This window comes from Syngnathoides biaculeatus, chromosome 3, assembly GCF_019802595.1.
Source record: "Syngnathoides biaculeatus isolate LvHL_M chromosome 3, ASM1980259v1, whole genome shotgun sequence".
NCBI lineage: Eukaryota > Metazoa > Chordata > Actinopteri > Syngnathiformes > Syngnathidae > Syngnathoides > Syngnathoides biaculeatus.
The window spans coordinates 34,572,879-34,585,591 of record NC_084642.1 but is presented as its reverse complement, the minus strand read 5'-3'; the positions used below and the strand labels follow the sequence as shown (position 1 = coordinate 34,585,591).

General features: G+C 46.5%; 1 long non-coding RNA gene across 1 annotated transcript; it reads right to left on the bottom strand.

The window, feature by feature from the left end:
- Positions 1-2,070: 2,070 nt before the first annotated feature.
- LOC133498550 (uncharacterized) lies at positions 2,071-11,607 on the bottom strand. Its single transcript, XR_009794342.1, has 3 exons — positions 11,507-11,607; positions 3,525-3,639; positions 2,071-2,264 (listed from the first exon to the last, which is right to left on the bottom strand). It is a non-coding gene; the product is annotated as an uncharacterized LOC133498550 (long non-coding RNA).
- Between the last annotated feature and the right edge of the window lie 1,106 nt (positions 11,608-12,713).

Sequence of the window (12,713 nt, the reverse complement as noted above, 5' to 3'; positions counted from 1 at the left end):
CATTTAGAGAATTGTGATTCACAAGGGCAGGAATACATCGAAGGACACAGCGTCGCTATGAATGCTTGGCTGCCCCGATGCCAGTAGAAGCAGTGATCAATTAGAACGAAACTGTTTATCATATCTAAATTGGGGAAGAGCCAATCATTGAAAACTATGAGAGATTTTCATGTCTAATCCACATTAAAAAAATACAATGGCTTGATAAAGGACATTCTGGCCATTTCCAATCCAAGGCGCAGTGGAGCAGCTGTAGAGCGTTGATCTCACAGTTCTGAGGACCAGGGTTCAAATCCAGGCCCCACCTGTATGTAGTTTGCATGCGCTCCCCGTACCTGTGTGGGTTTTCTCCGGGCACTCTGGTTTCCTTCCACATCCCAAAAACATACATTAATTGGGGACTCTAAATTGCCCCTAGGTGTGATTGTGAGTGCGACTGGTTGTTTATTTCTGTACCCTGCAATTTGTTGGAAACCAGTTTGGGTGTACCCCACCTCTTGGCCAAAGATAGCTGGGGAAGGGGCCCTCCCGTGACCCTTGTGAGGATAAGTGGCTCAAAAAATGGATGGATCTCTTCAGTTTAAACTCATTTGTGAGCTTTCTATTTCCAGGAAGAGCTCTGCAAAGTGTATTTCAGGCCCAGGGCATTATAACTTCCAATAAAATTGTACTTCCCCATTTTAAATTTAAAGTATTGACCAATTGCCATTATTCGGACCACAAACAAAGCTATCGGAGCCATAGTACTAGTTCTTCAATTACTATTGTACTTCCTGAGCTATTACCCTTAGCAAATGCCCAATTTCCGTTTTATGTGGGGCCTCTTGATAATCCCACTAATGATTTTAATGTTAATCTGTGTAATGCTCTCAACGTTGTAGCGCCATTAAAACCTAAAATGTGTCCTAAAAACCTTCCTTCTAAAACTAAAACGAGCATGTTAGAAGCTAAAGCACAAACGATGTGTGACTAAACTCAATGTCTTCCTTTAGGCATGGGGGTGGGATAATTTACTGAAATACAAACAAAATTGTTTCAGATAAAACTATATTTAAAAATATGATAAAAATAATACTAAATACATATCTGATACAGGAGCAATCCTAACCTAAAAGCAGCCTCCTTCCTCAAATTCCTTCTTTTCAGTTGATGATTTCATCGAACAATGTCACAGTTGATGTAATCAGGAGTCATGCCTTGCTGAGATAAAACGGTTTATATTCAGTCATTTTTTTTGTTCCTGAACCCTGATAAAATGGACCTATTGATTATCGACCCTACTAAACATAACCACTTGTTCAAGGACACCAAAAATTCCTCTACCCGAAGTGAGTCAGGAAATTTATCTGACTCAACTCTCTTCTTTCAAAAGCATATTGAGAAGATTATTAAAGCTGTGTTTTTACATCTTCGCAATATTGCAAAACTATGACCCATCCTATCCACTACTGATGCGGAGATCAAAGTAACGTGCATTTGTTAGGTCTTGCCTCAGTTTGTCACCGTTCAAGAGTTATTTATACTCGTTGGCATTCAGTTAAAGAAAATGTAGGCCTCTTTGACTGATGCTAACTAGTTCATTGCGTGCCATTTATACCCTCTTAACTTCATATGTGAGAATCGTCATCAATCAAGAAATCTTGGGAAATGAAAAAGAATAGTATTGAATTTAATACTAAATATATTTTTGTATTGAGCATCCATTCATCCTATTTCTGAGGCGCTTATCCTCACGAGGGTCACGGATGTGCTGAAGGCAATCCCAACTGTCATCGGGCAGGAGGCAGGGTACACCCTGAAGTGGTTTCCAGCCAATCGTAGGGCACATGGAGACAGACAACTGTCACACTGACAATTACACTTGTGGGATATTTAGAGTCTGGAAGTAATGCATGTTTTGGGATGTGGGAGGAAACGAGAGTGCCCGGAAAAAACCCACACAGGCACGGAGAAAACGTGCAAACTTCTGAGAGGCGGGGCCGGGATTTGCACCCCGGTCCTCAGAACTGTGAGGCCAATGCTTTCCAGCTACGCCACTGTGCTGCCTAGTTCTAAGCAGAACATCAACATTCTCTTGCCTAAAACATTGTTAGTTCAAATAATACTCTTCAAAGTGTGTATCTGTGTGTATTTGGTAATTACACCTGTGTGTTCACATTGCATTCCAGCTGCCAGGAGGTCTGGTTCTCCCATATTGATGTCACTAACCCTTGCTCCCAGACATTCACTTGATAGTATCTTGAACCAGTCTTCTGCCTCCAGTTCTGTGGAAAACAACAGCCAAAAATAGAAATAGGGATATTTTTTTCAACATAGTACATCTGAGTAGATAAAATGACTAATTCACAATCGTTGTGCTGTGGCACATTACTTGCTATGAGAGACCATGTGATGTGCTCCAGGAAATTGTCCAAATTCACTAAATTAAATTAAAAATGCTTCCACATGGCAATTAACTTTCTGCTACGTTTACTTCATGTTTGCGGGTGTATCATGCCCCCCATATAATTAATGTGCCTTAGCTCAAAAAACTTTGGGAAATACTGGATTAGTTGGATCGCAGCAATAACACAAACTAGTTTTCAGTCGTTCTGGAGAAGGAATTGGACCAATAAGTTTCAGTGTAAAGACCAATTCACACCGCACTTGCCAATGCAATTGAGGCACTTGACTTCCATTCATTGTGTATACGCTGACGGCGCAGCAGCATGTTTGCCAGTGACAATGTTGAACGCCTCTGAAGCTTTGTGGCGTGACCTTGAATAGAAAGAAGCTCTATTTTGACAGCATTATTGGGGGTATATCAGACTGATCGTCCACAGGAGAGATGCTGCTGAAGTGATTTTCATGTGCTATTTTGAAGGGGACTTCCACTGGGGAAATGAACAAGCCTAAAGGTCATGACAAGCCATTACTCTGGGGTACACCCATTTTCTTTATGTCCTGGAGGTTGTCTCTTCCTCCTGCTCATTAAACTGAGCAATGCCAGGACTTTCTTTTCCAAAAAAAGAAAAATACTGTATGTCTTGCTGAAGTTGCAGAGGTGTGGTCTACTTCTCCAGAAAGAAACCTTTCCTGTTACTTCCTGGTCGGCTGCTACGCCAGTATTTCCAAATGTGGGCACTCTGGAGCGGCACAACATGTTCGTCTCTGTGATCCGTGGTCCTTTCACATTGAGCAAGTGTGGTATGAAAAGGCCGATATAGCTTTGTTGCTTTCTACACTGCATTTAAACAGGTCTCAAAAGCTTGTTTTTGCTTTAATTGGTGAAGCACAATGTGACTACACTTAATAAACTTTCTACTTATCTCTCAAAACAAATTTGCATGCAATTCATTTCAGAATGTTGTCCACTGAACTAATTCACATTTTATGATATGTCGCAAATATCTTTCTTGGTTTGTTGTTCAAAATGTGATATCGTTAAACAAAAACGTTCCCCTTGAACCTTTTTGAACCATTTATACATATAAATATGAATCTTAAGAGTCAGAAAAATCCACATGTATTTGTGTAATCATTACCTGATTCACAAGTAAACATGCGAGAGGTGTCATCAGTAAATACAATGGCCACTGCTTGTCTCTTGGTATCCCGAGGCAGCCTTGTCACAGTCTTAACGTTGCTAATTTCTGTCACCTAAACAACAACATAAAGGCAATACAAGCGATTGGGAGGAGCAAATATGAATGAAACATTAATATCCTTCTCTCTCACACTCGCGTTCACTCTCCTATTCTCTCGGTAGCTCTAATTTCTTCTCTCAGCATGAGTGAGTGAGTAAATGGAAACAAGAGGGAGTGTTTGGGTCAGGGTTAGGTATTATCTAGCATTTCAGCAGTAGTAAATTTCTGTTTTGTCCTGTAGAGTATGTGATTATTCTGTATTTCTACTGTGTCATGTTTTTGTTTATATCTTTAGACCTGAAATCAAGGTCTCCCTAATGTGTTCAAGTGTTTTCTGAAAAAGACTAACAATAAATACAAATACTGTACAGTATGTGGAGCAGCTGCTCGCAAACACACTTGGACTACCGAAAGGTATGGCGCCGCAGATCCAGCGTTGACCATCTAGCGCTCACGAAAAAGCCTGGCCCAGATCAACCCAGATCCCCAACTTTCTATAATTCGACACCAAAGTTACTTTATAAAGAAAAAAAAAAGTGTGGCAAAGAAAAGATGATGAGATTGGGGAAACAAACTTTCAAATCAAAGATTGTGAAAACATACAAAAATGCCAAGGCAGGAGAACTGGGCCTGAGAGCAATGGGCTGAACGACAGAGGACCTGGGATGAGGTGAGATAAGCATGGCCAACGCAAAGGGCCAAAACCTGCACAAGCTTTGGAATGAGGGACAGCAAGAACTGAGTGGCAATGAGTTGCGTTTGGGAAAGCCCTGCTAAAAAATTTCTAAAGAACATTTCTAAAGAATTTCTATAGAAACATTCTATTATGATGAAACTGAGAAAAGAAAAAGCACAAATGATAACATGCTACAAGAGACTCATCCCTCCCAACAGGAACAGGAAAAACTTGGTTTGGCTATAACACCCTATTCTACAGCACGCATAAAAGGGGCCGTAAGTCTATACAATTTGACCGTGAGAAGAAAAAGATAAATATTGTAGTGAAGGGGAAGGTAGCATATGAAACAAGATTGTTTATTGGAAATGCCCTGAAAGTGACAACCACACCTTTTAAACACTGATTTGATATCATAGTTGTGGAATCAGAGGGAATTCTAATTTGTGGAGGTCATATAAATGTAGCACTTTGGCACCTATGCAACACAACAACAGTTTGATGTGCGGCCCATGTCTCAGAGGCACAAAAATGATCAGGAACGCATCAAGTATAACGAATCTGTGTCCACAGTCACATAGCACTGCTTTCCTATCGTGTACGTGTGCGTGTGTATATGTGTGTGTTGCGAAACTACTACAAGTGAATCATTATGCACTAAATATATGAAATCCTGTCTTGGTCCTTGCCAATCAGAGGAACAATAAGGTGTTATTACAACTGATATGAGACTTATTTTCCGCAATTGAGAAATTTTCATTGTTTTGGTAACGCAACAGCCACTCACAACGCAGCAAGCCGCTGGCGGAACGGCTATGCCTACGAAGATGCAAATAACTGACGATTTAGGAAACATGAACTATTTATGTTTTCTAACCCAGCAAGCTAACTAGCTAGTGTGCTAAACAGCTACTGTAAATAGCTTTCCATGGCTTGCTCAATTGTGGTAAACTACAATACAAAAAAGATCAGAAAATGACCAACTAATGAGTTTGTTACAAATGGAACTTAAAGGACCACTGTCATGAAATGCACGATTTTTAGTATATTAATGAAAAAACGCCAGCCAGTATGGATCCATCCGTTTTTTCAACACAAATCATGATTTCGACGTAAATGGCTATTTGTAACTCCCACTTGTGGTGGTCTACATAATTCACCTATGGGACCTCAAACTAGGTTACGAGGTTCCGCACGGACGTTCTTGTTGGTTACACTTCCGGTGTTAGTGTGTTAGAGAGTTCCCGGTGTAATGGGTTCACTCTGTTGATGTCTGCAATAAAACAAGGTTTGCTCCTGTGTTCAACTCTCCGCTTCCGACTCCGTTTCTTCGGCGCTACACTGTTGACGCCGACGTCAGTCCCGGCATATCCGAGACTGAACTGAACATGGCAACCGGCATCCTCAAATTGATGGAGTTTTGGGAGACGTCCGCGGCGGTGTGATTCGCACAGACGGAGGCTCAATTCGCCCTCCACAGGATCTCGGATGATTCCACGTGTTATTACCACCTTGTCTCAGCCGTCGGGAGCTCAACGGCAGCCAGAGGAGTGAGTTTCATCACATCACCCCTTGGCCGAGATAAATATGCTGGGCTCAAGGCTCACCTCCTCAAGGTTTTCGAGCTTTGACAGCAAGAGCGAGCCCGACGTCTTTTGGCTATTAATGGACTGGGGGACAGCAAACCTTCCGAACTCATGGAAATGATGCTAAACATGCTGGGCGCGGAGGAGCCCAACTTCCTTTTCATGGAACTGTTTCTCAGACATGCCGCCGCATGTTCAGACAGCGCTCGCTAACACTTCTATCACTGAACCCTGTGCCCTGGCTGAGGAGGCCGACCGTTTCTTCCTAGCCACCCAGCGCTTCTCCCCTGAGGTGCTGGCCCCGGCGTTTTACTCAGTTACTCGCCGCCGGGCGCGGGGGTGCCATCCAGCAGGGGCCCCATTGGCACAGACGGCCGCGCTGGCACAGGCTTGTGCTACTTCCACGCCCGTTTTGGCACAAAAGCCAAGAGGTGCTGCGGCCCTTTAGAACTACAACGCGGCGAGGAAACCACAAAGCCCGCGCGCCGTAGCGGCCGTGAGCCTTGGCGGGAAGAACCGGCAAATTCCTTTGTGACACCGGCGCCCAGAGGAGCGTCCTGTCCGCCACTGCGGATGACGCCGCTGGCGGGACTCAGGGACCACCCCGACTGTCCGCTAATGGCTGCCCTATCCGCACGTATGGCATAAAGACTGTGAACTTGTGATTTGGGGTTCTGCGCTTTACATGGGACTTTGTCATTGCCGATGTCGTTCTCTCTCCTCGACGCTGATTTTTTTTTTTTGTGCCCACGGGCTGCTGGTGGATGTGAAGGAGGGCCGTCTGGTGGACGCACTGACTTGCTCCTCGGATGCCTGTGTCCGCAACGAGGTGACTTATGGCGGTCTCTCCAGTTCACTCTCAGAGGGCACCAAATATTAGCTCCTCCTTGGTGAGTTCCCTGGCTTGACATGGCCCACTTTCTCCTCTGCCGCAACTAAATGTGGGGTCTGGCACCACATCGAGACCAAGGGCCCCCCGGTTCACGCTTGAGCTTGACGGCTCGACCCCGAGAAGATAGCAGTCGTTAAGTCCGAGATTGCCAACATGGAGCGCCTGGGCATTGTCCGCCGCTCGGATAGCCCGTGGGCCTTGCCGCAACATTTCGTCCCTAGAACAGAGCGCGGGTGGCGACTGTGTGGTGACTACTTCCGCCTTAACGTTGCCACCGCACCCAACCGTTACCCTGTCCCCCACATTCAGGACTTCTCGGCCCACCTGGCGGGCAAAAGCCTGTTGTCCAAGGTCGACCTGTTGCGCAGTTATCACCAGGTCCCCGTTCACCCCTCAGACGTTCCCAAGACGGCTTGAGTCATGCCGTTTGGCCTGTTTGAGTTTCTGAGGATGCCGTTTGGACTCAAAAACGCAGCCGCATTCTTGTGTTCATCTATTTCAGCGGTCGGCAACCTTTGACACCGAAAGAGCCATTTGAACCCGGTTTCCACGGAAAAGAAAACACTGGGAGCCGCACATCTAAAATGAAGAAAAAAAAAAACTTCTACTACTTTACCGGAGCATGTTTCTCCATTGGCTTTGCCGGGCTTGAAAGTCGCTCAAAATAGACGGCGTTTCAGCGGGTGTACCCGCTTCCGCAGTGTGACGTCTATTTTGAGCGACGAAAAAATAATATAAAATAATTTAATTAATATTTTAATATTTCAAGATCACGATCTTCAAATTTAGAACTAAAATAATATAAAAACTGACACAAATAAAACGCACTTCAATTAAATACAAAAAATTTTTTTAGTAATTTATTTTCCCAAGCCAATCAGAGCCGCATTATAAGGATGAAAGAGCCGCATGAGGCTCCGGAGCCGCGGGTTGCCGACTGCTGATCTATCTGGACAACATCCTCATCGTCAGCTCCTCAGAGGAAGAACATCTAAAGCACCTTCGGGACCTCTTTGCGAGACTCGAGCAGCATGGTCTGATCATCAACACTGAGAAGTCTATTTTTGGGGTGCCCTCCATCGAGTTCCTCGGGCACCTCATCGACAAAAACAGCGCCGCCCCGCTTCCGTCAAAGGTGGAGGCCGTTTCCCCTTTTCCCCGACCTCGTTCGGCTCAGGGGCTCCAAGAGTTTCTGGGGATGATGACTTTTCATCACCGGTTCATCTGCCGGGCGGCCCACACCATGCACGCGCTGTATGAAGTTCTTAAGGGCAAGGCCCCCAACCAAGACATTGAATGGACGGCCGAGAGGGTGGAAGCCTTCGGGGCCACGTAGGCCGCGCAGAGCCGGGCCGCTATGCTGGCCTACCCGTCCCACGGGGCCCCCATCGCTCTCACTACCGACGTGTCGGACTACACCGTTGGGGCCGTATTTGAACAGTGGGTCGCCGGGCCCTGGCATCCGCTTGCCTTTTTCAGCCGTCAGCTGGTCCCCAGGGAACGCAAATACAGCACGTTCTATAAGGAGCTCCTCACATTCTGGCTGGCGATCCGCCACTTACGTTCCCTACTGGAAGACCGTGAGCTCACGGCATATGTAAACCTTCATTGTCGCCATGTCCAAGGTGGCCGAGCCGTGGTCCGCTAGCAACGCCAACTGTCATTCATCTCGGACTACACTACGGACATCCGACACATCGCCGGCAAATCCAATGTGGTCGCAGACTGCTTCTCCAGGGTTGTTGTCGGCACTGTCCATCTGGGTCTTGACTACTACCGTATGAGCGCGGACCAGGCCTTGGACCATGGGGTACAGACTTGGGTCGATTCGTGCGTGGCCTGTCAGCGTGCTAAGGTGCACTGCCACGCAAAAGCCCCCGTGGAGTGCTTTCCTGTCCCCGAGAGGAGGTTTGACCATGTCAACGTTGACTTGGTATGTCATGTTCAGCCCAAGGAAGGACTGATGCCCTTGTCCTTTGGGTTTGGCCCTCCCCACACGCCGGGGTCAGCCCCCTTTGCCCCGACTCCCTGCACCTGCCGGGGTACCCTCGACCCCGTCAGGGCCCTGGCCCCTTGACTCAATGGACTGTGTGGCACCGCCCCACCCCCCCCCCTCGGGCCCTGCAGTGCACACCCGCCGGGGTCAGGCCATCGTCCCTCCACGGCACAGGGATTTTGACTATGGGTGAATTCTGGGGGGGTTGGTGTGGTGGTCTACATAATTCACCCATGGGACCTCGAGTTAGGTTACGAGGTTCCGCACGGACGTTCGTGTTGGTTACACTTCCAGTGTTAGTGTGTTAGAGAGTTCCTGCCATAAAGGGTTCACTCTGTCGATGTCCGCAATAAAACAAGGTTTGCTCCTCTGTTCAACACTCCGCCTTTGATGGATCGATTCGCCCTTCATACTTTTCCAAAAGACCCGGTTCGTTGTGAAAAATGGATTGCACAGGTGCAAAGAACGAGAACTTCGTGGGTTCCAAATGACAGGTAGGTGTGTATACAGCTACTAAAAAAAATAATAGTTGGGTGGGGGGACGTAATCCGAAAGTCAGGGGTGCTAAATGTGTCGATGTGCCACCCCAGCCAAAGCTGTGATTGGCGGATACGGCGCCGCCAGGGTGGCTCGACGCAGCGCCGGGCCACGGTGGCTCATCTTCTCCGCGGAGGTGGATCGGACGGTGAGGCGGTTTGGCCGCAGCGTCGTCATGACTCGCGGGCGCCGTTGTTTTTATCACCTCCATGCTGAGGTAGATCGGATGGGCGTCGGCGTCGCACAGATCCACACAGATCTTCTCTAGATCAGACAGGTTTCTGAGTTGTCGCTGAGAAAACACGGAGTTTACGCTCCATCCAAAGATTTTCTATTGGGTTTAGGTCTGGAGACTGGCTAGGCCACGCCAGAACCTTGATATGCTTCTTACGGAGCCACTCCTTGGTTTTCCTGGCTCTGTGCTTCGGGTCATTGTTATGTTGAAAGACCCAGCCACGACCCATCTTCAATGCTCTGACTGAGGGAAAGAGGTTGTTCCCCAAAATCTCACAATACATGGCCACGGTCATCCTCTCCTTAATACAGTACAGTCATCCTGTCCCATGTGCAGAAAAACACCCCCAAAGCATGATGCTACCACCCCCATGTTTCACAGTAGGGATGGTGTTCTTGGGATGGGACTCATCATCTGTCTTCCTCCAAACACGGTTCGTGGAATTATGACCAAAAAATTCAAATTTGGTCTCATATGACCACAAAACTTTCCCCCATGACTCCTCTGTATCATCCAAATGGTCATTGGCAAACTTAAGACGAGCATTGACATGTGCTGGTTTAAGCAGGGGAACGTTCTGTGCCATGCATGATTTCAAACCACGATGTCTTAGTGTATTACCATCAGTTAGCTTGGAAACGGTGGTCCCAGCTCTTTTCAGGTCTTGACCAAGTCCAGTCGTATCGTCCTGGGCTGATTCCTCACCTTTCTAAGGATCAATGAGACTCTACAAGGCAATATCTTGCATGGGGCTCCTCTCCAATTGGGATTGACTGTTTTGTTTAGCCGGCATTTTCCATTCCAAAACAAATTCCTCCGAGAGGATTTTCATGGCGGGAGTTACAAAAAGCCATATACATCAAAATCGTGTTTTGTGGGGGGGAAATGGATGGGTCCATTCCGGCTGCATTTTTAAAAATTAAAAACATACTAAAAATCATGCTTCTCATGTCCTTGGACCTTTTAGGTGGAGGTCAGACTGCATCAGGGATCAGCTCTGAGCCCCTTCCTGTTTGCTGTGGTAATGGATAGTCTGACAGATGAGGTTTGACTGGAATCCCCTTGACCATAATGTTCGCAGATGACATTGTGATATGTAGTGAAAGCAGGGAGTAGGTGGAAGAACAATTAGAAAGATTAAAGCATGCACTGGAAAGGAGAGGAATGAAGATAAGCCAAAGTAAAACAGAATATATGTGTGTGAATGAGAGGGGTGGAGACGGAAGAGTGACGCTCCAGGGAGAAGAGATAGCGAGGGTGGACGACTTCCAATACTTGGGGTCAACAATCCAGAGCAACGATGATTGTGGTCAGGAAGTGAAGAAATGTGTCCAAGCAGGTTGGAGCACCTGGCGGAAGGTGTCTGATGTGTTTAGTGACAGAAGAGTCTCTGCTAGGATGAAGGGCAAAGTTTACAAAACAGTGGTGAGGGCGGCCATGATGTATGGCTTAGAGACGCCGGTGGCAGAAATGAAGATGTTGAGGTTTTCTCTAGGGGTGAGTAGGTTGGATAGGATTAGAAATTAGCTCATTAGAGGGACAAAGTTGGATGTTTTGGAGACAAGGTTCGACAGAGCGGACTTCGATGGTTTGGACATGTCCAGAGGTGAGTGAGTATATTGGTGGAAGGGTGCTGAGGATGGAGCTGCCTGGCAAAAGAGCGAGAGGAAGACCAAAGATAAGGTTGATGGATGTTGTGAGGGAAGACATGAGGGCAGTTGGTGTGAGAGAGGACGATGCAGATAATAGGCTTAGATGGAAAAAGATGACAGGCTGTGGCGACCCTTAATAGGACAAGCTGAAAGGAAAAGAAGATCTGTGTTCCTCCACCATATGATTTCAAATAGTTCACTCACTCACTCACTCACTCACTCACTCACTCACTCACTCACTCACTCACTCTCACTCACTCACTCACTCACTCACTCACTCACTCACTCACTCACTCACTCACTCACCTTCGGACAGGTTCTGATGTGGGCAGACTTCTCATCAGGATATTTCTCCAGTCGACGAGGCCCTTTACTGGATGGCTTCTTGAAAACTAACCAGCATCGACGATAAATCTGCAACATGGACAAGGCATGTGTGCATTCACTCAAGCTTGCATGCACCCATACAATACTTTTTTTTTTCAAGAAGCAAAATCGGTGAAGGGACTCAATACCTACACCAGGGATCTTATTTGATGTGCGTTACACATTGTTTAGGTCCCTCCCTATATATGTCTGTGTGTGTCTGCGTGTGTGTGTCAGAGGCAGAGCCAGTCAGAGCCAGAGTGGGACAGGTTATTGTTTCATTTAATGGACAGGGGATTTTTTTTCTGGACTTGATAAATTTTCATTGTTATAGTGACACGCGCTGCACGCTCATGACGCAGAGAGTCACTGGCAGAATGACATTTACGTTGTAAATGCACAAAACTCAAACACTTAAGGGAAGGTTAACTGTTTATTACATTTGCTAACGAGCTAAAAAGCTCACTTAACCACAGCGACATTGTTAAGATCTAAGTGCTCAAAATTGTACGTGTGTTCCCCACATAACAGACACAAACGTTGGAAAGTTTACAGTTCATAACCCACAAGCATGACGGGACATGCCACTGATGGAATACCTACAGTATGTACCATTCATTCATCTTCCATTCTGCTTATTCTCTCTCAAGTCGTGGGCGTTCCGGAGCCTAAAGGCTTCTTTAAACACATGCTTGTGGCGACTGCACTGACGTCACAGCGGCTCTTCCGCAGGTAGTGTTCCTTTATATTCCAGTGCAACCCACGTCCATGGTTTTGAAAATGTGCTGCAGTTGTTCTCCAAGTCAGTGGTGTCACTGTGCCCGGTATTGGCTAGGAGACACAGCATGGAGTTTTCTCAGTGCATTTTGGTAATTTTTAGTAGCCGTTTTTACTTTCTTTTCCAAAGCAACGAACAAAGCAACAACAATGGTGACGGTGGAAAGTGTGCGAGGTTGAGCAAATGGGCCTAAATGACCACATGACGTTAATTATCCTCCAAAATCGATTGCTTGAGAAGGCATCAATGTAAGTGATATGTGAGGCCAAGAGGAATGGTGAGAAAGTCATCACAGCATGTGAGTAAAACAGCCCAATCACGAGATGAGCTTGGTGGCTTTCCCAGTCCAGCAACTTTTTTGTTGTGTGC